General features: G+C 48.5%; 1 protein-coding gene across 3 annotated transcripts in view; it reads left to right on the forward strand.

The window, feature by feature from the left end:
- The window catches only part of LOC140426009 (netrin-G1-like), a 1,091,807-nt gene that overhangs the window by 708,980 nt on the left and 356,596 nt on the right, over positions 1 to 26,231 (forward strand). The window lies entirely within an intron of this gene.

Here is a 26,231-nt window from a genome sequence, read left to right on the forward strand (position 1 = left end):
GCTGGTGATAGGAGATTTTAATTTTCCCAACATTGACTGGGTTACACTTAGTGTCAGAGGTCTAGGTGGAGCAGAATTTGTAAGGAGCATCCAGGAGAGTTTTTTAGAGCAGTATGTAAATAGTCCAACTCGGGAAGGGGCCATACTGGACCTGGTGTTGGGGAATGAGCCCGGCCAGGTGGTTGAAGTTTCAGTCGGGGATTACTTTGGGAATAGTGATCACAATTCCGTAAGTTTTAGAATAGTCATGGACAAAGACGAGAGTGGTCCTAAAGGAAGAGTGCTAAATTGGGGGAAGGCCAACTATACCAAAATTCGGCAGGAGCTGGGGAATGTGGATTGGGAGCAGCTGTTTGAAGGTAAATCCACATTTGATATGTGGGAGGCTTTTAAAGAGAGGTTGATTAGAGTGCAGGACAGACATGTCCCTGTGAAAATGAGGGATAAAAATGGCAAGATTAGGGAACCATGGATGACAGGTGAAATTGTGAGACTAGCTAAGAGGAAAAAGAAAGCATACATAAGATCTAGGCGACTGAAGACAGATGAAGCTTTGGAAGAATATCAGGAATGTAGGACCAATCTGAAACGAGGAATCAAGTGGGTTAAAAGGGGTCATGAAATATCTTTAGCAAACAGAGTTAAGGAAAATTCCAAAGCCTTTTATTCATATATAAGGAGCAAGAGGGTAACTAGAGAAAGGATTGGCCCACTCAAGGACAAAGGAGGAATGTTATGCGTGGAGTCAGAGAAAATAGGTGAGATTCTTAACGAGTACTTTGCATCGGTATTCACCGAGGAGAGGGACATGACGGATGTTGAGGTTAGTGATAGATGTTTAATTACTCTAGCTCAAGTTGGCATAAGGAGGGAGGATGTGAAATGAAAATCGCTTATTGTCACAAGTAGGCTTCAAATGAAGTTACTGTGAAAAGCCCCGCGTCGCCACATTCCGGCGCCTGTTCGGGGAGGCTGGTACGGGAATTGAACCGTGCTGCTGGCCTGCCTTGATCTGCTTCAAAAGCCAGCTATTTAGCCCAGTGTGCTAAACCAGCCCCTGTGTTGGGTATTCTAAAAGGCATTAAGGTGGACAAGTCCCCAGGTCCGGATGGGATCTATTCCAGGTTACTGAGGGAAGTGAGAGAGGAAATAGCTGGGGCCTTAACAGATATCTTTGCAGCATCCTTGAACACAGATGAGATACCGGAGGACTGGAGAATTGCTAATGTTGTCCCCTTGTTTAAGACAACAAGAACAACAAAGAACAAAGAAATGTACAGCACAGGAACAGGCCCTTCGGCCCTCCAAGCCCGTGCCGACCATACTGCCCGACTAAACTACAATCTTCTACACTTCCTGGGTCCGTATCCTTCTATTCCCATCCTATTCATATTTTTGTCAAGATGCCCCTTAAATGTCCCTATCGTCCCTGCTTCCACTACCTCCTCCGGTAGCGAGTTCCAGGTACCCACTACCCTCTGCGTAAAAAACTTGCCTCGTACATCTACTCTAAACCTTGCCCCTCTCACCTTAAACCTATGCCCCCTAGTAATTGACCCCTCTACCCTGGGGAAAAGCCTCTGACTATCCACTCTGTCTATGCCTCTCATAATTTTGTAGACCTCTATCAGGTCGCCCCTCAACCTCCTTCGTTCCAGTGAGAACAAACCGAGTTTATTCAATCGCTCCTCATAGCTTATGCCCTCCATACCAGGCAACATTCTGGTAAATCTCTTCTGCACCCTCTCTAAAGCCTCCACATCCTTCTGGTAGTGTGGCGACCAGAATTGAACACTATACTCCAAGTGTGGCCTAACTAAGGTTCTATACAGCTGCAACATGACTTGCCAATTCTTATACTCAATGCCCCGGCCAATGAAGGCAAGCATGCCGTATGCCTTCTTGACTACCTTCTCCACCTGTGTTGCCCCTTTCAATGACCTGTGGACCTGTACTCCTAGATCTCTTTGACTTTCAATACTCTTGAGGGTTCTACCATTCACTGTATATTCCCTACCTGCATTAGACCTTCCAAAATGCATTACCTCACATTTGTCTGGATTAAACTCCATCTGCCATCTCTCCGCCCAAGTCTCCAGACAATCTAAATCCTGCTGTATCCTCAGACAGTCCTCATCGCTATCCGCAATTCCACCAACCTTTGTGTCGTCTGCAAACTTACTAATCAGACCAGTTACATTTTCCTCCAAATCATTTATATATACTACAAAGAGCAAAGGTCCCAGCACTGATCCCTGTGGAACACCACTGGTCACAGCCCTCCAATTAGAAAAGCATCCTTCCATTGCTACTCTCTGTCTTCTATGACCGAGCCAGTTCTGTATCCATCTTGCCAGCTCACCCCTGATCCCGTGTGACTTCACCTTTTGTACTAGTCTACCATGAGGGACCTTGTCAAAGGCCTTACTGAAGTCCATATAGACAACATCTACTGCCCTACCTGCATCAATCATCTTAGTGACCTCCTCGAAAAACTCTATCAAGTTAGTGAGACACGACCTCCCCTTCACAAAACCGTGCTGCCTCTCACTAATACGTCCATTTGCTTCCAAATGCGAGTAGATCCTGTCTCTAAGAATTCTCTCCAGTAATTTCCCTACCACTGAAGTAAGGCTCACCAGCCTGTAGTTCCCGGGATTATCCTTGCTACCCTTCTTAAACAGAGGAACAACATTGGCTATTCTCCAGTCCTCCGGGACATCCCCTGAAGACAGCAAGGATCCAAAGACCATAAGACATAGGAGCGGAAGTAAGGCCATTCGGCCCATCGAGTCCACTCCACCATTCAATCATGGCTGATTTCAACTCCATTTACCCGCTCTCTCTCCATAGCCCTTAATTCCTCGAGAAATCAAGAATTTATCAACTTCTGTCTTAAAGACACTCAACGTCCCGGCCTCCACCGCCCTCTGTGGCAATGAATTCCACAGACCCACCACTCTCTGGCTGAAGAAATTTCTCCTCATCTCTGTTCTAAAGTGACTCCCTTTTATTCGAAGGCTGTGCCCCCGGGTCCTAGTCTCCCCTGCTAATGGAAACAACTTCCCTACGTCCACCCTATCTAAGCCATTCATTATCTTGTAAGTTTCTATCAGATCTCCCCTCAACCTCCTAAACTCCAATGAATATAATCCCAGGATCCTCAGACGTTCATCGTATGTTAGGCCTACCATTCCTGGGATCATCCGTGTGAATCTCCGCTGGACCCGCTCCAGTGCCAGTATGTCCTTCCTGAGGTGTGGGGCCCAAAATTGCTCACAGTATTCTAAATGGGGCCTAACTAATGCTTTATAAAGCTTCAGAAGTACATCCCTGCTTTTATATTCCAAGCCTCTTGAGATAAATGACAACATTGCATTTGCTTTCTTAATTACAGACTCAACCTGCAAGCTTACCTTTAGAGAATCCTGGACTAGGACTCCCAAGTCCCTTTGCACTTCAGCATTATGAATTTTGTCACCGTTTAGAAAATAGTCCATGCCTCTATTCTTTTTTCCAAAGTGCAAGACCTCGCACTTGCCCACGTTGAATTTCATCAGCCATTTCTTGGACCACTCTCCTAAACTGTCTAAATCTTTCTGCAGCCTCCCCGCCTCCTCCATACTACCTGCCCCTCCACCTATCTTTGTATCATCGTCAAACTTAGCCAGAATGCCCCCAGTCCCATCATCTAGATCGTTAATATATAAAGAGAACAGCTGTGGCCCCAACACTGAACCCTGCGGGACACCACTCGTCACCGGTTGCCATTCCGAAAAAGAACCTTTTATCCCAACTCTCTGCCTTCTGCCTGACAGCCAATCGTCAATCCATGTTAGTACCTTGCCTCGAATACCATGGGCCCTTATTTTATTCAGCAGTCTCCCGTGAGGCACCTTATCAAAGACCTTTTGGAAGTCAAGATAGATAACATCCATTGGCTCTCCTTGGTCTAACCTATTTGTTATCTCTTCAAAGAACTCTCTAACAGGTTTGTCAGGCACGACCTCCCCTTACTAAATCCATGCTGACTTGTCCTAATCCGACCCTGCACTTCCAAGAATTTAGAAATCTCATCCTTAACAATGGATTCTAGAATCTTGTCAACAACCGAGGTTAGGCTAATTGGCCTATAATTTTCCATCTTTTTCCTTGTTCCCTTCTTGAACAGGGGGGTTACAACAGCGATTTTCCAATCCTCTGGGACTTTCCCTGACTCCAGTGACTTTTGAAAGATCATAACTAACGCCGCCACTATTTCTTCAGCTATCTCCTTTAGAACTCTAGGATGTAGTCCATCTGGGCCCGGAGATTTATCAATTTTTAGACCTCTTAATTTCTCTAGCACTTTCTCCTTTGTGATGGCTACCATATTCAACTCTGCCCCCTGACTCTCTTGAATTGTTGGGATATTACTCATGTCTTCTACTGTGAAGACTGACGCAAAGTACTTATTTAGTTCCTCAGCTATTTCCTTGTCTCCCATCACTAGATTACCAGCGCCATTTTGGAGCGGCCCAATGTCTACTTTTGCCTCCCGTTTGTTTTTAATGTATTTAAATCAACTTTTACTATCATTCCTAATGTTACTGGCTAGCTACCTTCATAATTGATCCTCTCTTTCCTTATTTCTCTCTTTGTTATCCTCTGTTTGTTTTTGTAGCCTTCCCAATCTTCTGACTTCCCACTACTCTTTGCCACATTATAGGCTTTCTCTTTTGCTTTGATGCATTCCCTAACTTCCTTTGTCAGCCATGACTGCCTAATCCCCCCTCTGATAACCTTTCTTTTCTTTGGGATGAACCTCTGTACTGTGTCCTCAATTACTCCCAGAAACTCCTGCCATTGCTGTTCTACTGTCTTTCCCACTAGGCTCTGCTCCCAGTCGATTTTCGTCAGTTCCTCGCTCATGCCCCTGTAGTTACCTTTATTTAACTGTAACACCTTTACATCTGATTCTACCTTCTTTCTTTCAAATTGGAGATTGAATTCTACCATATTATGATCACTGCCTCCTAAGTGTTCCCTTACTTTAAGATCTTTAATCAAGTCTGGCTCATTACATAACACTAAGTCCAGAATGGCCTGTTCCCTCGTGGGCTCCATCACAAGCTGTTCCAAAAAGCCCTCCTGTAAACATTCAATGAATTCCCTTTCCTTGGGTCCACTGGCAGCATTATTTACCCAGTCCACCTGCATATTGAAGTCCCCCATGATCACTGTGACCTTGCCTTTCTGACATGCACTTTCTATTTCGTGGTGCATTTTGTGCCCCTGGTCCTGACCACTGTTCGGAGGCCTGTACATAACTCCCATTATGGTTTTTTTGCCTTTGTGGTTCCTTTGTGGTTTAAGAAGGGTAGCAGGGATAATTCAGATAATTATAGACCGGTGAGCCTGACATCAGTATTCGGGAAGCTGCTGGAGAAGATACTGAGGGATAGGATCTATTCCCATTTGGAAGAAAATGGGCTAATCCGTGATAGGCAACATGGTTTTGTGCAGGGAAGGTCATGTCTTACTAATTTAATAGAATTCTTTGAGGAAGTGACAAAGTTGATTGATATGGGAAGGGCTGTAGATGTGATATACATGGACTTCAGTAAGGTATTTGATAAGGCTCCCCATGGTAGGCTGATGGAGAAAGTGAAGTCTCATGGGGTCCAGGGTGTACTAGCTAGATGGATAAAGAACTGGTTGTGCAACAGGAGCCAGAGAGTAGTAGTGGAAGGGAGTTTCTCAAAATGGAGAACTGTGACCAGTGGTGTTCCACAAGGATCCGTGCTGGGACCACTGTTGTTTGTGATATACATAAATGATCTGGAAGAAGGTATAGGTGGACTGATTAGCAAGTTTGCAGATGACACTATGATTCGTGGAGTAGCAGATAGTGAAGGAGTCTGTCAGAGAATACAGCAGAATATAGATAGATTGGAGAGTTGGGCGGAGAAATGGCAGATGGAGTTCAATCCGGGCAAATGCGATGTGATGCATTTTGGAAGATCCAATTCAAGAGCGAACTATACGGTCAATGGAAAAGCCCTGGGGAAAATTGATGTACAGAGAGATCTGGGTGTTCAGGTCCATTGTACCCTGAAGGTGGCAACGCAGGTCGATAGAGTGGTCAAGAAGGCATACGGCATGCATTCCTTCATCGGACGGGGTATTGAGTACAAGAGTCGGCAGGTCATGTTACAGTTGTATCAGACTTTGGTTCGGCCACATTTGGAATACTGCGTGCAGTTCTGGTCGCCACATTACCAGAAGGGTGTGGATGCTTTGGAGAAGGTGCAGAGGAGGTTCGCCAGGATGTTGCCTGGTATGGAGGGCGCTACCTATGAAGAGAGGTTGAGTAGATTAGGATTATTTTCATTAGAAAGACGGAGGTTGAGGGGGGACCTGATTGATGTCTACAAAATCATGAGAGGTATAGGCAGGGTGGATAGCAAGAAGCTTTTTCCCAGAGTGGGGGACTCAATTACTAGGGGTCACGAGTTCAAGGTGAGAGGGGAAAAGTTTAAGGGAGATGTGCGTGGAAAGTTCTTTACGCAGAGGGTGGTGGGTGCCTGGAACGCATTGCCGGCGGAGGTGGTAGAGGCGGGCACGATAGCGTCATTTAAGATGTATCTAGACAGATACATGAATGGGCAGGGAGCAGAGGGATACAGATCCTTAGAAAATAGGGGACAGTTTTCGATAGAGGATCTGGATCAGCACAGGCTTGGAGGGCCAAAGGGCCTGTTCCTGTGCTATAATTTTTCTTTGTTCTTTATCAAGTTTTATGATAATTTGGGGCATTTGTACTCAATGCCTCCATTTATAAAACACAGACGAGCTCATCAACAGCTTTGCCAACCTGTCTTGCTCCCCTCACTGCTTTTCCCACACACATATCCCAGCTTCCTCTGCTCCTTCATCCCCTTTACATTTTTATCCTTTAGATTTAACCAACTCTCCTTGTTCTTCCGAAATGTATCACTTCACATTTTTCTGCATCAAATTTGACCTGCTGTGTGTCGTCCAGTCCACCAGCTTGTCTGTATCCTCTCGAAGTCCATCACTCTCCTCCTCACGGTTCACAATATTTTGATATCTATGGATTGTGAAATTGTGCTCTATACACCAAACTCTAGACCATTAATATAGACCCAGAAAAGCAGGGGTCCTAACTCCACTCCCTGAGGAGCCCCCTCACTATAAACCACCCTCCAGTTCGAGATCAACCACTCACCATGATTCTGATTCCTGTCCCTCTGCCAGCTCCATCTCTCTGCTGCTACCTTCCATTTATTCACTGAGTTTAATTTTGCAGAGAAATCTTTTGCATTATCAACCACGTGTCACCTGCACCGTTTCCTGCTCCATCCCACTCTCTGTCTCTTCCATCATCCAGGTAGCCCTGGATTTGTTCCCCGACCTTTCCCTGTCATGGGAATGTACCTTGGCTGCACCTGAACGGTCTCCCCTTTAAAGACAAATCATTGTTTCATTCCAGTTTTGCGGCCAGTCTTTGATTCCAGTTTATCAGTCTGGGTCAGATCCATATTCACCACATTGAAATTACCCCCCCCCCACCCGACAGTTAATTATTCTAACTCTGAATTGTTCCTTGTCCATTTCCATAATCAACTTAAATATTATGATACAATGATCACAGTCCCCAAAATGTTCTCCGACTGACACTTGATCCACTCATTCCCAAGAACCAGGTCCAGCAATGTCTCCTTTCTCATTGGACACATACCGATGTCAACAATTCTCCTAATGTGGAGATGCCGGCGTTGGACTGGGGTGAGCACAGTATGAAGTCTTACAACACCAGGTTAAAGTCCATCAGGTTTGTTTCGAATCACTAGCTTCCGGAGCGCAGCTCCTTCTTCAGGCGAATGAAGAGGCATGTTCCAGAAACATATATATAGACAAAGTCAAATATGCAAGATGATACTTTGAATGCCAGTCTTTGTAGGTAATTAAGTCTTTACAGGTCCAGACGGAGCGGCTGGAGAGAGGGGTAACCCCAGGTTAAAGAGGTGTGAATTGTCTCAAGCCAGGACTGTTGGTAGGATTTAACAAGCCCAGGCCAGATGGTGGGTCGTGAATGTAATGTGACATGAATCTAAGGACCCGGTTGAGGCCATACTCATGCGTGCGGCACTTGGCTCTCAGTTTCTGCTCGGCGATTCTGTGTTGTCGCGCGTCCTGAAGGTCGTCTTGGAGAACGCTTACCCGAAGATCAGAGGCTGAATGCCCTTGACTGCTGAAGTGTTCCCCGACTGGAAGGGAACATTCCTGCCTGGCGACTGTTGCACAATATCCGTTCATCCGTTGTCACAGCGTCTGCATGGTCTCGCCAATGTACCACGCTTCGGGACATCCTTTCCTGTTCTCCTGGACCCACTCTCGGAACTCTTTCCACCTCTCTGCTCTTTACAGCGCCACTTTCCCAGTCTATATTCAGATAATTAAAGTCTGTTTAATTTATAAAACATCCCAGGTGCTTCACAGGAGGATTAGACATCAAAGTATTTCTGAAGTTTAACTACTCTCCAGTTTGTATATCTCTGTAATTTCCCTGCACATTTGTTCCTCTTTATCCTTCCCACTGATTGGTTTAGAATGTGCCCCGTCGTGTAAAGTTACATCGATTGTTTCTGACCTCAAACCAAATAGATTCTGTCCTTGACCCCTCGAGGACACCCTCTCCTTCACTGGAATATTATCCTTAATCAATACCCATCCCCTCCTCCTCTCTTCCCTGCTCCATCTTTCCTGAACATCCTGGGCGGGATTCTCCAAAGATGGGGCTGTGTCCCCAAGCCAGTGTAAAAACACTGGTGTTTCACTCTTCACTTTCCTTCAAAAAGTCCTGAGCAGTTCTCCTACCTGCAGGGGGCTGGCAGGGCCCCGGAGTGCTTCTCGAAGCTCTGGCTGCGGATACGGGGCGCCGCACTTCCGGTCGGGAGTCCGTGCATGCGCACGGCGGCCTGCGGCGGCCGCGTGGAGCAACATCCAAAATGTAGGCCCCCCTGAGATGGCGCACACCCGCGGATCCGAGCCACCCGATCCGCCCATGAGCCCCCCCCCCCGCCCCCGGTGCTTGATCCCCCGCCCCCCACCAAGGCAGCCGCGAACTGAGAACCATGCCGTCGGGAACTCGGACAGTTTTGTGCGGAGAATCACTGGGGGGGGGGGGGGGGGCCTCTGCCAATGGCCGCCCCGTGTAATTCGGGCGCGAGTGATTCTCCAGGGAATGGAGAACCGCGGGAGCAGCACCGGCCACGATCCCCGCGTAAAAATGCATTCTCCGCCCCCAAACGTGACGTCGGCGCGGGGCTGCGGGAAATCCAGCCCCATGTATCCAGGAATATTCAGTCGCTAGTCCTGCCCTTTTTCGAGCCTGGTCTCCGTTATCATCCCACCACCTTGGGCAGGAGCCTCTCTTTAGGAGGCCATGGGTGGTATTCTCCGTCAGCCAACACCGGAATCGGGAAACGCGATTGGGCGGAAAATCGGTTTTGACGCCGAAATCGCGGCCGGCGCCAGTTTCACTCCCAATCGCAATTCTCCGGCGTTCGACAGCGGCATCAATGCGTTCCACTCCGCACGTACAGTAAACAGCGTTGCCGTATCTTTAGCGGGCCTGACCCGGTATTCTCCGGGGCCGCCGCGATTCTCTGCCCCCGCCGGGGGGAATTCCCGACAGTGTGGTTCACTTGTGTTTTGGAAACTGACGTCATGGCTGCTGAGGGAGAGAGGGGGTAGGGACGGAAAATGTCCGACATCGCCACCGTTTGCTGATAATTGTGCCGCTGGTCGGGGCCTTCGGCCGGGGGGCAGTAATGGTGGGTGGCCAGGAGGTGAGCTGTGGGGTCGGGGTGGACGGGCACGGAGCACCATTGCCGGTAAGGCAGCCATGCACACCGCTGACTGCCCACTGATCCTCATGCCACAGGTCGTAGGGGCACCCCTGCCAGGTACCCTCTGGCCCCAGCTGACCCATCAATGTGGTGGGCACGCTCCAGCGTTTCCTGTGCCATCTTGTTGGCTGGGATGAGTGTGTGTGGGGAGTGGAACGCGAATATGACAGCCTCCCAAGTGCCAAAAAGCAAAGAACAGTACAGCACAGGGACAGACCCTTCGGCCCTCCAAGCCTGTACTGACCATGCTGCCATCGAACTTAAAATCTTCTACACTTCCTGGGTCCGTATCCCTCCATTCCCATCCTATTCATGTATTTTTCAAGATATTGCTTAAACGTCACTATCGTCCCTGCTTCCACCACCATCTCCGGCAGCGAGTTCCAGGCACCCACTACCCTCTGTGTAAAAAAACTTGCCTCGTACATCTCCTCTAAACCTTGCCCCTCGCACCTTAAACCTATTCCCCCCATTAATTGACTCTTCCACCCCGGGAAAAAGCTTCTGACTATCCACTCCGTCTATGTCCTCATAATTTCATAGCCTTCTATCAGGTCGCCCCTCATAGCTAATGCCCTCCATACCAGGCAACATCCTGGTAAATCTCTTCTGCACCCTCTCTAAAGCCTCCACATCCTTCTGGTAGTGTGGCGACCAGAATTGAACACTATACTCCAAGTGTGGCCTAACTAAGGTTCTATACAGCTGCAACATGACTTGCCAATTCTTATACTCAATGCCCCGGCCAATCAAGGCAAGCATGCCGTATGCCTTCTTGACTACCTTCTCCACCTGTGTTGCCCCTTTCAGTGGCCTGTGGACCTGTACACCTAGATCTCCCTGCCTATCAAAACTCTCTAGTGTTCTGCCATTTACAATATATTTCCCACCTGTATTAGACCTTCCAAACTACATTACCTCATATTTCCCTGGATTATAATAATAATCTTTATTAGTGTCACAAATAGGCTTACATTAACATTGCAATGAAGTTACTGTGAAAATCCCCCAGTCGCCACATTCCGGCGCCTGTTCGGGTACACAGAGGGAGAATTCAGAATGTCCAATTCACCTAACAGCACGTGTTTCGGGACTTGTGGGAGGAAACCGGAGCACCCGGAGGAAACCCACGCAGACACGGGGAGAACGTGCAGACTCCACACAGACAGTGACCCAAGCCGGGAATCAAACCCAGGTCCCAGGATGACCACTGTGTTACCGTGCTGCATTAACTCCATCTGCCATCTCTCCTTCCAAGTCTCCAAAAGATCTAAATCCTGCTGTATCCTCTGACAGTCCTCATCGCTATCCGCAATTCCACCAACCTTTGTGTCATCCGCAAATTTACCAATCAGACCAGTTACATTTTTCTCGAAATCATTTGTATACACTACAAACAACAAAGGTCCCAGCACTGATCCCTGCGGAACACCACTAGCCACAGCCCTGCAATCAGAAAAGCACCCTTCCACTGCTACTCTCTGTCTTCTGTGACCGAGCCAGTTCTGTATCCACCTTGCCAGCTCACCCCTGATCCCGGCTTAGAACATAGAACATAGAAAAATACAGCACAGAACAGGCCCTTCGGCCCACGATGTTGTGCCGAACCTTTGTCCTAGATTAATCATAGATTATCACAGAATTTACAGTGCAGAAGGAGGCCATTCGGCCCATCGAGTCTGCACTGGCTCTTGGAAAGAGCACCCTACCCAAGGTCAACACCTCCACCCTATCCCCATAACCCAGTAACCCCACCCAACACTAAGGGCAATTTTGGACACGAAGGGCAATTTATCATGGCCAATCCACCTAACCTGCACATCTTTGGACTGTGGGAAGAAACCGGAGCACCCGGAGGAAACCCACGCACGGGGAGGATGTGCAGACTCCACACAGACAGTGACCCAAGCCGGAATCGAACCTGGGACCCTGGAGCTGTGAAGCAATTGTGCTATCCACAATGCTACCGTGCTGCCCTTAAGAACAAATTAATCTACACAATATCATTCTACCGTAATCCGTGTCCCTATCCAATTGCTGCTTGAAGGTCCCTAATGTTTCCGACTCAACTACTTCCACAGGCAGTGCATTCCATGCCCCCACTACTCTCTGGGTAAAGAACCTACCTCTGATATCCCCCCTATATCTTCCACCATTCACCTTAAATTTATGTCCCCTTGTAATGGTTTATTCCACCCGGGGGAAGTCTCTGACTCTCTACTCTATCTATTCCCCTGATCATCTTATAAACCTCTATCAAGTCGCCCCTCATCCTTCTCTGTTCTAATGAGAAAAGGCCTAGCACCCTCAACCTTTCCTCGTAAGACCTATTCTCCATTCCAGGCAACATCCTGGTAAATCTCCTTTGCATCTTTTCCAAAGCTTCCACATCCTTCCTAAAATGAGGCGACCAGAACTGTACACAGTACTCCAAATGTGGCCTTACCAAGGTTTTGTACAGCTGCATCATCACCTCACGGCTCTTAAATTCAATCCCTCTGTTAATGAACGCTAGCACACCACAGGCCTTCTTCACAGCTCTATCCACTTGAGTGGCAACTTTCAAAGATTTATGAACATAGACCCCAAGATCTCTCTGCTCCTCCACATTGCCAAGAACCCTACCGTTAACCCTGTATTCCACATTCATATTTGTCCTTCCAAAATGGACAACCTCACACTTTTCAGGGTTAAACTCCATCTGCCACTTCTCAGCCCAGCTCTGCATCCTATCTATGTCTCTTTGCAGCCGACAACAGCCCTCCTCACTATCCACAACTCCACCAATCTTCGTATCGTCTGCAAATTTACTGACCCACCCTTCAACTCCCTCATCCAAGTCATCAATGAAAATCACAAACAGCAGAGGATCCAGAACTGATCCCTGCGGTACGCCACTGGTAACTGGGATCCAGGCTGAATATTTGCCATCCACCACCACTCTCTGACTTCTATCGGTTAGCCAGTTCGTCATCCAACTGGCCAAATCTCCCACTATCCCATGCCTCCTTACTTTCTGCATAAGCCTACCATGGGGAACCTTATCAAATGCCTTACTAAAATCCATGTACACTACATCCACTGCTTTACCTTCATCCACATGCTTGGTCACCTCCTCAAAGAATTCAATAAGACTTGTAAGGCAAGACCTACCCCTCACAAATCCGTGCTGACTATTCCTAATCAAGCAGTATCTTTCGAGATGCTCAGAAATCCTATCCCTCAGTACCCTTTCCATTACTTTGCCTACCACTGAAGTAAGACTAACTGGCCTGTAATTCCTAGGGTTATCCTTATTTCCTTTTTTGAACAGGGGCACGACATTCGCCACTCTCCAATCCCCTGGTGCCACCCTTGTTGACAGTGAGGACGAAAAGATTATTGCCAACGGCTCTGCAATTTCATCTCTTGCTTCCCATAGAATCCTTGGATATATCCCGTCAGGCCCAGGGGACTTGTCTATCCTCACGTTTTTCAAAATGCCCAACACATCTTCCTTCCTAACAAGTATTTCCTCGAGCTTACCAGTCTGTTTCACACTGTCCTCTCCAACAATATGGCCCCTCTCATTTGTAAATACAGAAGAAAAGTACTCGTTCAAGACCTCTCCTATCTCTTCAGACTCAATACACAATCTCCCGCTACTGTCCTTGATCAGACCTACCCTCGCTCTAGTCATTGTCATATTGCTCACATATGTGTAAAAGGCCTTGGGGTTTTCCTTGATCCTACCCGCCAAAGATTGTTCATGCCCTCTCTTAGCTCCCCTAATCCCTTTCTTCAGTTCCCTCCTGGCTATCTTGTATCCCTCCAGCACCCTGTCTGAACCTTGTGTCCTCAGCCTTACATAAGTCTCCTTCTTCCTCTTAACAAGACATTCAACCTCTCTTGTCAACCATGGTTCCCTCACTCGACCATCTCTTCCTTGCCTGACAGGGACATACATATCAAGGACACGTAGTACCTGTTCCTTGAACAAGTTCCACATTTCACTTGTGTCCTTCCCTGACAGCCTATGTTCCCAATTTATGCACTTCAATTCTTGTCTGACAACATTGTATTTACCCTTCCCCCAATTGTAAACCTGGCCCTGTTGCACGTACCTATCACTCTCCATTACTAAAGTGAAAGTCACAGAATTGTGGTCACTATCTCCAAAATGCTCCCCCACTAACAAATCTATCACTTGCCCTGGTTCATTACCAAGTACCAAATCCAATATGGCCTCCCCTCTGGTCGGACAATCTACATACTGTGTTAGAAAAGCTTCCTGGACACACTGCACAAACACAATCCCATCCAAACTATTTGATCTGAAGAGTATCCACTCAATGTTTGGGAAGTTGAAGTCACCCATGACTACTACCCTGTGACTTCTGCACCTTTCCAAAATCTGTTTCCCAATCTGTTCCTCCACATCTCTGCTACTATTGGGGGGCCTATAGAAAACTCCCAACAAGGTGACTGCTCCTTTCCTATTTCTGACTTCAACCCATACTACCTCAGTAGGCAGATACTCCTTGAACTGCCTTTCTGCAGCTGTTATACTGTCTCCAATTAACAATGCCACCCCCCACCTCTTTTACCACCCTCCCTAATCTTATTGAAACATCTATAACCAGGGACCTCCAACAACCATTTCTGCCCCTCTTCTATCCATGTTTCCGTGATGGCCACCATATCGTAGTCCCAAGTACCAATCCATGCCTTAAGTTCACCCACCTTATTCCTGATGCTTCTTGTGTTGAAGTATACACACTTCAACCCATCTCCGTGCCTGCAAGTACTCTCCTTTGTCAGTGTTCCCTTCCCCACTGCCTCACTACACGCTTTGGCATCCTGAATATCGGCTACCTTAGTTGCTGGACTACAAATCCGGTTCCCATTCCCCTGCCAAATTAGTTTAAACCCTCCTGAAGAGTACTAGAAAACCTCCCTCCCAGGATATTGGTGCCCCTCTGGTTCAGGTGCAACCCGTCCTGCTTGTACAGGTCCCACCTTCCCCAGAATGCGCTTCAATTATCCAAATACCTGAAGCCCTCCCTCCTACACCATTCCTGCAGCCACGTGTTCAGCTGCACTCTCTCCCTATTCCTAGCCTTGCTATCACGTGGCACCGGCAACAAACCAGAGATGACAACTCTGTCTGTCCTGGCTTTTAACTTCCAGCCTAACTCCCTAAACTTGTTTATTACCTCCACACCCCTTTTCCTACCTATGTCGTTGGTACCAATGTGCACCACGACTTCTGGCTGCTCCCCCTCCCCCTTAAAGATCCTGAAGACACGATCCGAGACATCCCTGGCACCCGGGAGGCAACATACCTTCCGGGAGTCTCGCTCGCGACCACAGAATCTCCTATCTATTCCCCTAACCATTGAATCTCCTATTACTATTGCTTTTCTATTCTCCCCCCTTCCCTTTTGAGCCCCAGAGCCAGACTCAGTGCCAGAGACCTGGCCGCTAGGGCCTCCCCCCGGTAGGTCATCCCCCCAACAGCATCCAAAACAGTATACTTGTTTTGAAGGGGAACGGCCACAAGGGATCCCCGCACTGTCTGCCTGTTTGTTTTCTTTCCCCTGACTGTAACCCAGCGACTCTTGTCCTGTACCTTGGGTGTGGTTACCTCCCTGTAACTCTTGTCTATAACCCCCTCTGCCTCCCGGATGATCCGAAGTTCATCCAGCTTCAGCTCCAGTTCCCTAACACGGTCTCTGAGGAGCTGGAGTTGGGTGCACTTCCCGCAGGTATAGTCAGCGGGGACACCGGTGGTCTCCCTCACCTTCTGTACCTGTCTGCCATGAGGGACCTTGTCAAAGGCCTTACTGAAGTCCATGTAAACAACATCCATTGCCCTCCCCTCATCAGTCATCTTCGTCACTTCCGCGAAAAACTCGATCAAGTTAGTGAGACACGACCTCCCCTTCACAAAACCATGTTGCTCTCGCTAATACTCCCACTTATTTCCAAGTCAGAGTAAATCCTCTCTCGAAGAATCCTCTCCAATAATTTCCCTACCACTGACATAAGGCTCACTGGCCTGTAATTACCTGGATTATCCTTGCTACCCTTATTAAACAAAGGAACAACATTAACTATTCTATGTCAATCCCGACTCCGGCGAATCCGACGCCATTTTCCATTGGAATTTGATTGTTTTCCGCATAATGCCGGTGCTAGCCCCTCAACGGCCGGGATCCAGATGCGTCGCCCGGTTTGCTGTGGTAGAACGCCACGAACCCTGCACGGCGTCAACACTTAGTGTCAGGAACGGAGAATCCGGCTACTAGCTACATGCCAGGTGGATGAAAACCTACGCAAGGAGTCAGAGAAAGAGGGAGCAAGGACAAAAACAAAAGGTAGAAAAGTGAATAAGCAAAGTGATAGGTGGAGAAAACAAGGATAAAATTCAAACAGGGCAGGAGAGAAAAATATTGGGAGCAAGACAAGCATTGTGAAAAAGACAAACTTAAAGGCTCTGTGCCTTAATGCATTTGCAATAAAGTGGCTGAACTAATCGCTCAGATAGCTTATAAATGGGTATGATATAATTGGGATTACGGAGACATGGCTGCAGGGTGACCAGGGATGGGAACTGAATGTCCCAGGGTTCTCGGTATTTAGGAAGGACAGGCATAAAGGAAAAGGTGGTGGCGTGACACTGCTGGTTAAAGAGGAAATTAACACAGTCGTGAGAAAGGATATTAGCTCTGACAATGTGGAGTCTGTATGGGGAGAGTTGAGAAATACCAAGGGACAAAAACATTAGTGGGTGTCATATAGACCCCCAAACTGCACTGGTGAGGTTGGGAATGGCATTAAACAAGAAATTAGAGATGCATGGAACAAGGGAGTATCGGTGATCATAATCTTCACATAGATTAGGCAAATCAAATTAGCCACAATGCCGTAGAGGAGGAATTCCTGGAGTGAATACGGGATGGTTTTCTTGACCAATATGTGGAGGAACCAACTAGAGATTAGGCCATCTTAGACTGGGTACTGTGTAATGAGAAGGGAATCATTGCCAATCTGGCTGTACGAGACCCCTTGGGGATGAGCGACCATAACATGGTGGAATTTTTTATCAAGGTGGAGAGTGAAGTAGTTGATTCGGAGACTAAGGTGCTGAATCTTAATAAAGGGAACTATGAAGATATGAGGCGTGAGTTGGCCTTGATAGATTGGGGAGAGTTACTTAAAGGGATGACAGTGGATAGACAATAGCAAACATTCAAGGAACGCATGGGGGAACTACAGCAACTGTTCATTCCTGTCTGGCACAAAAACAAAGGGGGTAAGAGGGCCAATCCATGGCTTACAAAGGAAATTAGAAATAGTATCCGATACAAGGAAGAAGCATACAGATTGGCCAAGAAAAATAATAGTTGTGAGGATTGGGAGCAGTTTAGAATTCAGCAAAGAAGGATGAAGGGATTGATTAAGAAGGGGAATGTACAGTACGAAAGGATGCTTGCAGGAAACATAAAGACTGACACGAAGAGTTTCTATGGATATGTGAAGAGAAAGAGATTGGTAAAGAGAAATGGAGGCCCCCTACGGACAGAACCAGGGAATGCATAATAAGGAACAAAGAAATGGCTGAGCAATTGAATACATACTTTGGTTCTGTCTTCACAAATGAGGACACAAATCAGATCCCAGAATTGTTGGAGAATGAAAGGTTTAGTGAGAGGGAAGAACTGAGGGAGATCAACATTAGTAGAGAAATGGTGCTGGGAAAACTGATGGGATTGAAGGCGGATAAATCCCCAGGGCCTGAGAATCTGCACCCCAGAGTGCTTAAGGAGGTGGCTCTGGAAGTAGTGGATGCATTGGTGGTCATCTTCCGGGATTCTATAGACTCTGGAACTGTCCCTGCAGATTGGAGGGTGGCTCACGTCACTCTGATATTCAAAAAGGGAGGTAGAGAGAAAGCAGGGAATTATAGACCAGTAAGCCTAACATCGGTAGTGGGGAAAATGCTTGAATCCATTATCAAGGACTTTATAGCGGAACATTTAGAAAGCAGTGGCAGGATCAGTCAGAGTCAGCATGGATTTATGAAGGGAAAATCATGCTTGACAAATCTGTTGGAATTCTTTGAAGAGGTAACCAGTACAGTCGACAAGGGGGAGCCAGTAGATGTGGTATATTTGGACTTTCAGAAGGCGTTTGACAAAGTCCCGCATAAGAGATTATTGTGCAAAATTAAAGCGCGTGGGATTGGGGGAAATGTATTGAGGTAGATAGAAAACTGGTTGGCAGAGAGGAAACAAAGAGTAGGGATTAATGGGTCCTTTTCAAATGGAAGGCAGTAACCAGTGGGGTACCACAGGGATCGGTGCTGGGACCCCAGCTATTCACAATATATATTAATGATTTGGATGAGGGAACAAAATGTAACATCTCAACGTTTGCAGGCTGATTCCAGGGATGGCGGGACTGTCATATGAGGAGAGATTGACTAGGTTGGGATTGTTCTCGCTGGGGTTCAGAAGAATGAGTGGGGGGATCTCATAGAGACTTATAAAATTCTAACAGGACTGGACAGGGTAGATGCAGGGAAGATGTTACCGATGATGGGTGTGTCCAGAACCAGGGGTCACAGTCTGAGGATTCGAAGAAAAAAGAACAAAGAAAATTACAGCACAGGAACAGGCCCTTCGGCCCTCCCAGCCTGCGCTGATCCTTTATCTAAACCTGTCGCCTATTTTCCACGGATCTACTTCCCTCTGCTCCCCGCCCGTTCACGTACCTGTCTGGATGCATCAGCAGCTCCACCCAACAGATTCTGTTGTGAGATCCTGTCCAATCAGGACACGGTCTATTTGAGTCTCTGGCCATCTCATGTTTCTCTTGCCAGCAGCTAGAAAATGGAAACAGCTCTGTTCCAGGATTTGGAGCCAAAAACACGTAAATGGAGGGTGCTTGACGTCAAGTGAATGTACAGGGTGCATGACCTGCTCTCTGCTGCCACTTCTGGCTGTAAAACTGCACACAGCTTCATTTATTTCCCGTACCAGCCTCCCCGAACAGGTGCCAGAATGTGGTGACTAGGGGCTTTTCACAGTAACTTCATTTGAAGCCTACTTGTGACAATAAGCGATTTTCATTTCATTTTCATTATTTTCATTTAAGAGGCGGCGGCAGCTGCCATTGGCTGCTTCTCCCGTAACTGGGACCACCGTGGGAATGCCGTGACCCTTCTGACACCAGCCTGTGATCCACCCGCGGGTCACAACCCACACTTTGACCAACCCTACCATTTTGAGCGGGCGGCCCGATAGCGAAGTCCTGCAGCTGGAGCACCCCCCCCCCCCCTCCGTGACCCCCGTAGTGCCATTCAGCCCCCCCACACCGGGATTTTCTGGGTCACCTCCTGTCCCCCCATGGACATGACCCAACCCACCCCTACCATCCCCTCCAGCACTCCCTAAGTAATGAGACCCCCCACATAGAGACCCAATAAATAAAGAGACTCCCACAGAGATCCTTCCAGAAGAGAGAATCCTGTTTGGAAGCAACCCACCCCAAAAAAACAAATCACTGCTTTAACACTCACCTGGGCAATACACCTGCTGGCTCAGAAAGAGGAAGCAGCACCTGTCAATTCCTGGAAAGAGAAAACCAGTCAGCTGGGTTTAAACCCCCTCAGATCTTTGATCTGCAAGCCATTCATTCATTTATCCTCGATATTGACTTTACTGGGCTGTGATTGACAGCTCCCCCCCCCCCCCCCCAGCTGTCTGCATTGTTCCATTCATCGCCCTTCAGGCTTGAGTAACTTTGTAGTGGTCAGCTGTGCAATTAACAGAAAGCACTTAACTCTGTTTGAAGTAGTCCAGGAGTTGTCAATCAAAGCTGGATTTATAAACATTGCCATTAGACCACCTAATCAACCATGAAGGGAGATGAATTTAGCAATGCTGTGTCGGTGTGGAAGCTGTCAATCACAGCCTAGTCAGTGCTGGGACCACAATCTTTCACAATATACTTTAACGATCTGGAAGAAGGTACTGAAGGCACTGTTGCTAAGTTTGCAGATGATACAAAGATCTGCAGAGAGACAGGTAGTATTGAGGAAGCAGGGGGGCTGCAGAAGGACTTGGACAGGCGAGGAGAGTGGGCAAAGAAGTGGCAGATGGAATACATTGTAGAAAAGTGTGGGGTTATGCACTTTGTTAGGAAGAATGGAGTCATAGACTATTTTCTAAATGGGAAAAGGCTTAATAAATCAGAAGCACAAGGGACTTGGGAGTCCTTGTTCACGATTCTCTTAAGGCTAACGTGCAGGTTCAGTCGGCAGTTAAGAAGGCAAATGCGATGTTCGCATTCATGTTGAGAAGGCTAGAATACAAGACCAGGGATGTACTTCTGAGGCTGTATAAGGCTCTGGTCAGACCCCATTTGGAATATTGTGAGCAGTTTTGGGCCCCATATCTAAGGAAGGATGTGCTGGCCTTGGAAAGGGTCCAGAGGAGGTTCACAAGAATTATCCCTGGAATGAAGAGCTTGTCGTATGAGGAACGTTTGAAGACTCTGGGTCTGTACTCGCTGGAGTTCAGAAAGATGAGGGGGGGTCTTATTGAAACTTACAGGATACTACGAGGCCTAGATAGAGTGGACGTGGAGAGGATGTTTCCACTTGTAGGGAAAACTAGAACCAGAGGACACCATCTCAGACTAAAGGGACGGTCCTTTAAAACTGAGATGAGGAGGAATTTCTTCAGCCAGAGGGTGGTGAATCTGTGGAACTCTTTGCCGCAGAAGGCTGTGGAGGCCAAATCACTAAGTGTCTTTAAGACAGAGATAGATAGGTTCTTGATCAATAAGGGGATCGGGGTTATGGGGAGAAGGCAGGAGAATGGGGATGAGAAAATATCAGCCATGAATGAATGGCGGAGCAGACTCGATGGGCCGAGTGGCCTAATTTTGCTCCTATGTCATGGTGTCTCTTAATTTAGGGGGTCTCTGGTGTGAGGGAATAATGGGGTGGGGGGGGGGGTGGACTGGAGGGGGTGGGCAGGTCTTGCATTTTGGGGCAGAGGGTGCCCCTCCGATAGACTTTAGGGGTGACTCCCTTAAAGAATTAACCCCTTGTGGCACCACAAGGTCCATCGGATACACGTTGGTCAGGACCTGCACCAACTCTGACTGACGTGATTCTCCGTCCCGAGGGCTGGGGAATGACGAGGGCCCACAGAGTAGGTGCCGGTCCGTTAGCAAAATGAGAATGGATCATTCGGCTGGCACGGCATGATCCTCGATCCCAACGCTAATGGGAGATCGGAGCATCGGAAACTAGCATCAATCCCGTTTTCTCCCTGATGCTGGATTCTCCGCCACATCGGGAACTGCGCTCCAGAGAATCCAGCCCCATATTGCCGAGGCTGTGTACCTGCAGCTCACTAACCTTAGTTACCACATTCGATGTGTTCACCAAGATGCCCCCATAAACTCAGGTTAAACTTGATTACATTCCCTCTTACTCTGACGAGACTGAATATCCACTGTTTTTCCTCTGGTGTTGTCTGGGTCTCCTGATTCTCGATCGTCCTTGCGTTTCCTCGCTAATGTTACCTCTGCTTCACACCCCCTGCCAAGTTAGATTAAACCCTCCCGACTGGGAAAACTATCCTAGTGAATGCTCGGGGGCAATTTCTGAGGGTCAACATCTGGAAGGTGCTCAATCATTGAACATCTGGAGCCAGGCTGTCAGCACTAACATCTGGAGTCAGGCTGTCAGCACTAACATCTGGAGTCAGGCTGTCAGGACTAACATCTGGAGTCAGGCTGTCAGGACTAACATCTGGAGTCAGGCTGTCAGGACTGACATCTGGAGTCAGGCTGTCAGGGCTAACATCTGGAGTCAGGCTTCCAGGACTAACATCTGGAGTCAGGCTGTCAGGACTAACATCTGGAGTCAGGCTGTCAGGACTAACATCTGGAGTTAGGCTGTCAGGACTAACATCTGGAATCAGGCTGTCAGCACTAACATCTGGAGTCAGGATGGCAGCTCTAACATCTGGAGTCAGGCTGTCAGGACTAACATCTGGAATCAGGCTGTCAGCACTAACATCTGGAGTCAGGCTGTCAGGACTAACATCTGGAGACAGGCTGTCAGGACTAACATCTGGAGTCAGGCTGTCAGGACTAACATCTGGAGTCAGGCTGTCAGGAGTGACATCTGGAGTCAGGCTGTCAGGATGAACATCTGGAGTTAGGCTGTCAGGTCTAACATCTGGAGTCAGGCTGTCAGGACTAACATCTGGAGTTAGGCTGTCAGGTCTAACATCTGGAGTTCGGTTGTCAGGTCTAACATCTGGAGTCAGGCTGTCAGGACTAACATCTGGAGTTAGGCTGTCAGGACTAACATCTGGAATCAGGCTGTCAGCACTAACATCTGGAGTCAGGCTGTCAGGACTAACATCTGGAGACAGGCTGTCAGGACTAACATCTGGAGTCAGGCTGTCAGGACTAACATCTGGAGTCAGGCTGTCAGGAGTGACATCTGGAGTCAGGCTGTCAGGACGAACATCTGGAGTTAGGCTGTCAGGTCTAACATCTGGAGTCAGGCTGTCAGGACTAACATCTGGAGTTAGGCTGTCAGGTCTAACATCTGGAGTTCGGTTGTCAGGTCTAACATCTGGAGTCAGGCTGTCAGGACTAACATCTGGAGTTAGGCTGTCAGGTCTAACATCTGGAGTTAGGCTGTCAGGTCTAACATCTGGAGTTAGGCTGTCAGGACTAACATCTGGAGTCACGCTTGCAACACTAACATATGGAGCGCCGCTCCCTCTCTGGGAGATTCCTGGAGGGTGAGAATTTCTCGCTGCTTCTATTGAGAGAGGCTGATGTGGGAACTCAGTAACTGGTGAAATGTACCAGTGATGGATTGTGATGCCTTCCCAGTCACTCAGCACAGTGGGCTGCTCTGTGTCGCTGCGATACATTCTCTGAATGAGTGTGTGCAAGGAGCAGACAACGTGACAGCTCCCCTGCCCCTGGTGACCGTCCTGTTAACGAGCTTTCAGAGCTCTGCTGACTGCTCACCATGTGCAAGTGTTTTCCTCTTCAGTGTTTAACCAATTGAGCAGCACAGAATGGGCACAATCTGCCCCTCACCCCTCGTCTCTGCCAATCTCCAATCTCCTCAGGGTTCACCGAATCAGAGAGACTCAGAACACAGGAGGAGGCCATTCAGCCCATCATCTCGGTGCTGCCTCTCTGAGTTATTCACTTAGTCCCCCCCCCCGGCCTTCCCCATATTCTGTATTGGCCCCCTCAGACGTGTGTTAAATGTTGAAAGTTATTATTGAATCTTTCAGGCAGCACCTTCCAGATCACAACAACTCGCTGTGTGAAAAACATCCTCCTCATCTCCCCCTCTGCCTCACAACAACTCGCTGTGTAAAAAACATCCTCCTCATCTCCCCCTCTGCCTCACAACAACTCGCTGTGTAAAAAACATTCTCCTCATCTCCCCCTCTGCCTCACAACAACTCGCTGTGTAAAAAACATCCTCCTCGTCTCCCCCTCTGCCTCACAACAACTCGCTGTGTAAAAAACATCCTCCTCATCTCCCCCTCTGCCTCACAACAACTCGCTGTGTAAAAAACATCCTCCTCATCTCCCCCTCTGCCTCACAACAACTCGCTGTGTAAAAAACATCCTCCTCATCCCCCCCTCTGCCTCACAACAACTCGCTGTGTAAAAAACATTCTCCTCATCTCCCCCTCTGCCTCACAACAACTCGCTGTGTAAAAAACATTCTCCTCATCTCCCCCTCTGCCTCACAACAACTCGCTGTGTAAAAAACATCCTCCTCATCTCCCCCTCTGCCTCACAACAACTCGCTGTGTAAAAAACATCCTCCTCATCTCCCCCTCTGCTTCTTTTCCCGATTCTCTTCAATCCGTGTCCCTCTGGTTACCCTTCCTCCTGTCACTGGCAATAATTTGTTCCTGTTTAATCTCTCAAAGCAGCTCATGATTTATGAATAATTCTAACTGAACGCTTCCTTCTTGTTCAATGTGTTTTGGGTCTGGAACAGCGAGGTCCCATTTGGCCACCGCACAATCTCCAGGGCTGGGAACCATTACCTCATTATTCCAGACTCAGCTTCTGGGAGACACACTCGAGCTTTTAGTGCCGGAGAATCTTCAAACGCTAATTAGAGAACAGGAGCATCAAAATGTTTACGCTGCCTTTCAATTGTCTCTGAGGAACTGTCTGCATTTTGCTTAGTTTAGTAAAATGTGCCCAGAACAGCCAATTTGCAAAATATAAAAGGTAAAATCTGCAGATTTTGAATCTTCATCTTTCCTGTCAGTTAAAGAGAGATTTGATTCTGTCAGCACAGCCTCACTGAACCCTCCTCACGTCCCAACACTTTCCACCTCACTAAACCACACTTAATGTTCCCTGACCCAGAGATTGTTCTGGGTTTGAAGCGCGCAGTGTAAAGTGCCCCCTGACATCAGTCCTGAACTTGCGTTCTTTCACTCTGATACAGATAGCTTTCAATTCACTCACTTTTAAACTGTAGAGTTCTATTGTAACCGAATTTAACTCAATGACAGTCGTGGCTCAGTGGGGAGCGATCTCGCGCTGAATCTGGATATTGTGGCTTCAAACCTGATCCAGAGAGTTTGAGCACAAGATCGAGGCTGAGACTCCCAGTGCGGTTCTGAGGGAGTGCTGCACTGTCAGAGGGTCAGTACTGAGGGAGTGCTGCACTGTCAGAGAGTCAGTGCTGAGGGAGTGCTGCACAGTCAGAGGGTCAGTACTGAGGGAGTGCTGCACTGTCAGAGGGTCAGTACTGAGGGAGTGCTGCACTGTCAGAGGGTCAGTACTGAGGGAGTGCTGCACAGTCAGAGGGTCAGTACTGAGGGAGTGCTGCACTGTCAGAGGGTCAGTACTGAGGGAGTGCTGCACTGTCAGAGGGTCAGTACTGAGGGAGTGCTGCACTGTCGAGGGTCAGTACTGAGGGAGTGCTGCACTGTCAGAAGGTCAGTTCTGAGGGAGTGCTGCACTGTCAGAGAGTCAGTACTGAGGGAGTGCATGCCCTGTCAGAGGGTCAGTACTGAGGGAGTGCTGCACTGTCAGAGAGTCAGTACTGAGGGAGTGCTGCACTGTCAGAGGGTCAGTACTGAGGGAGTGCTGCACTGTCAGAATGTCAGTACTGAGGGAGTGCTACACTGTCAGAGGGTCAGTACTGAGGGAGCGCTGCACTGTCAGAGGGTCAGTACTAAGGGAGTGCTGCACTGTCAGAGGGTCAGTACTCAGGGAGAGCTGCACTGTCACAGGGTCAGTGCTGAGGGAGTGCCGCACTGTCAGAGGGTCAGTACTGAGGGAGAGCTGCACTGTCAGAGGGTCAGTACAGAGGGAGTGCTGCATTGTCAGAGGGTCAGTACTGAGGGAGTGCTGCACTGTCAGAGGGTCAGTACTGAGGGAGTGCTGCACTGTCAGAGGGTCAGTACTGAGGGAGTGCTGCACTGTCAAAGGGTCAGTACTGAGAGAGTGCTGCATTGTCAGAGGGTCAGTACTGAGGGAGTGCTGCACTGTCAGAGGGTCAGTACTGAGGGAGTGCTGCACTGTCAGAGGGTCAGTACTGAGGGAGTGCCGCACTGTCAGAGAGTCAGTACTGAGGGAGTGCCGCACTGTCAGAGGGTCAGTACTGAGGGAGTGCCGCACTGTCAGAGGGTCAGTACTGAGGGAGTGCTGCACTGTCAGAGGGTCAGTACTGAGGGAGTGCTGCACAGTCAGAGGGTCAGTACTGAGGGAGTGCTGCACTGTCAGAGGGTCAGTACTGAGGGAGTGCTGCACTGTCAGAGGGTCAGTACTGAGGGAGTGCTGCACTGTCAGAGGGTCCGTACTGAGGGAGTGCTGCACTGTCAGAAGGTCAGTTCTGAGGGAGTGCTGCAATGTCAGAGAGTCAGTACTGAGGGAGTGCATGCCCTGTCAGAGGGTCAGTACTGAGGGAGTGCTGCACTGTCAGAGAGTCAGTACTGAGGGAGTGCTGCACTGTCAGAGGGTCAGTACTGAGGGAGTGCTGCACTGTCAGAGGGTCAGTAATCAGGGAGCACCGCACTGTCAGAGGGTCAGTAATGAGGGAGTGCCGCACTGTCAGAGGGTCAGTACTGAGGGAGTGCTGCACTGTCAGAGAGTCAGTACTGAGGGAGTGCTGCACTGTCAGAGGGTCAGTACTGAGGGAGTGCCGCACTGTCAGAGGGTCAGTAATCAGGGAGCACCGCACTGTCAGAGGGTCAGTAATGAGGGAGTGCCGCACTGTCAGAGGGTCAGTACTGA

This window comes from Scyliorhinus torazame, chromosome 7 (genome assembly GCF_047496885.1).
Source record: "Scyliorhinus torazame isolate Kashiwa2021f chromosome 7, sScyTor2.1, whole genome shotgun sequence".
Taxonomy (NCBI): Eukaryota; Metazoa; Chordata; class Chondrichthyes; order Carcharhiniformes; family Scyliorhinidae; genus Scyliorhinus; species Scyliorhinus torazame.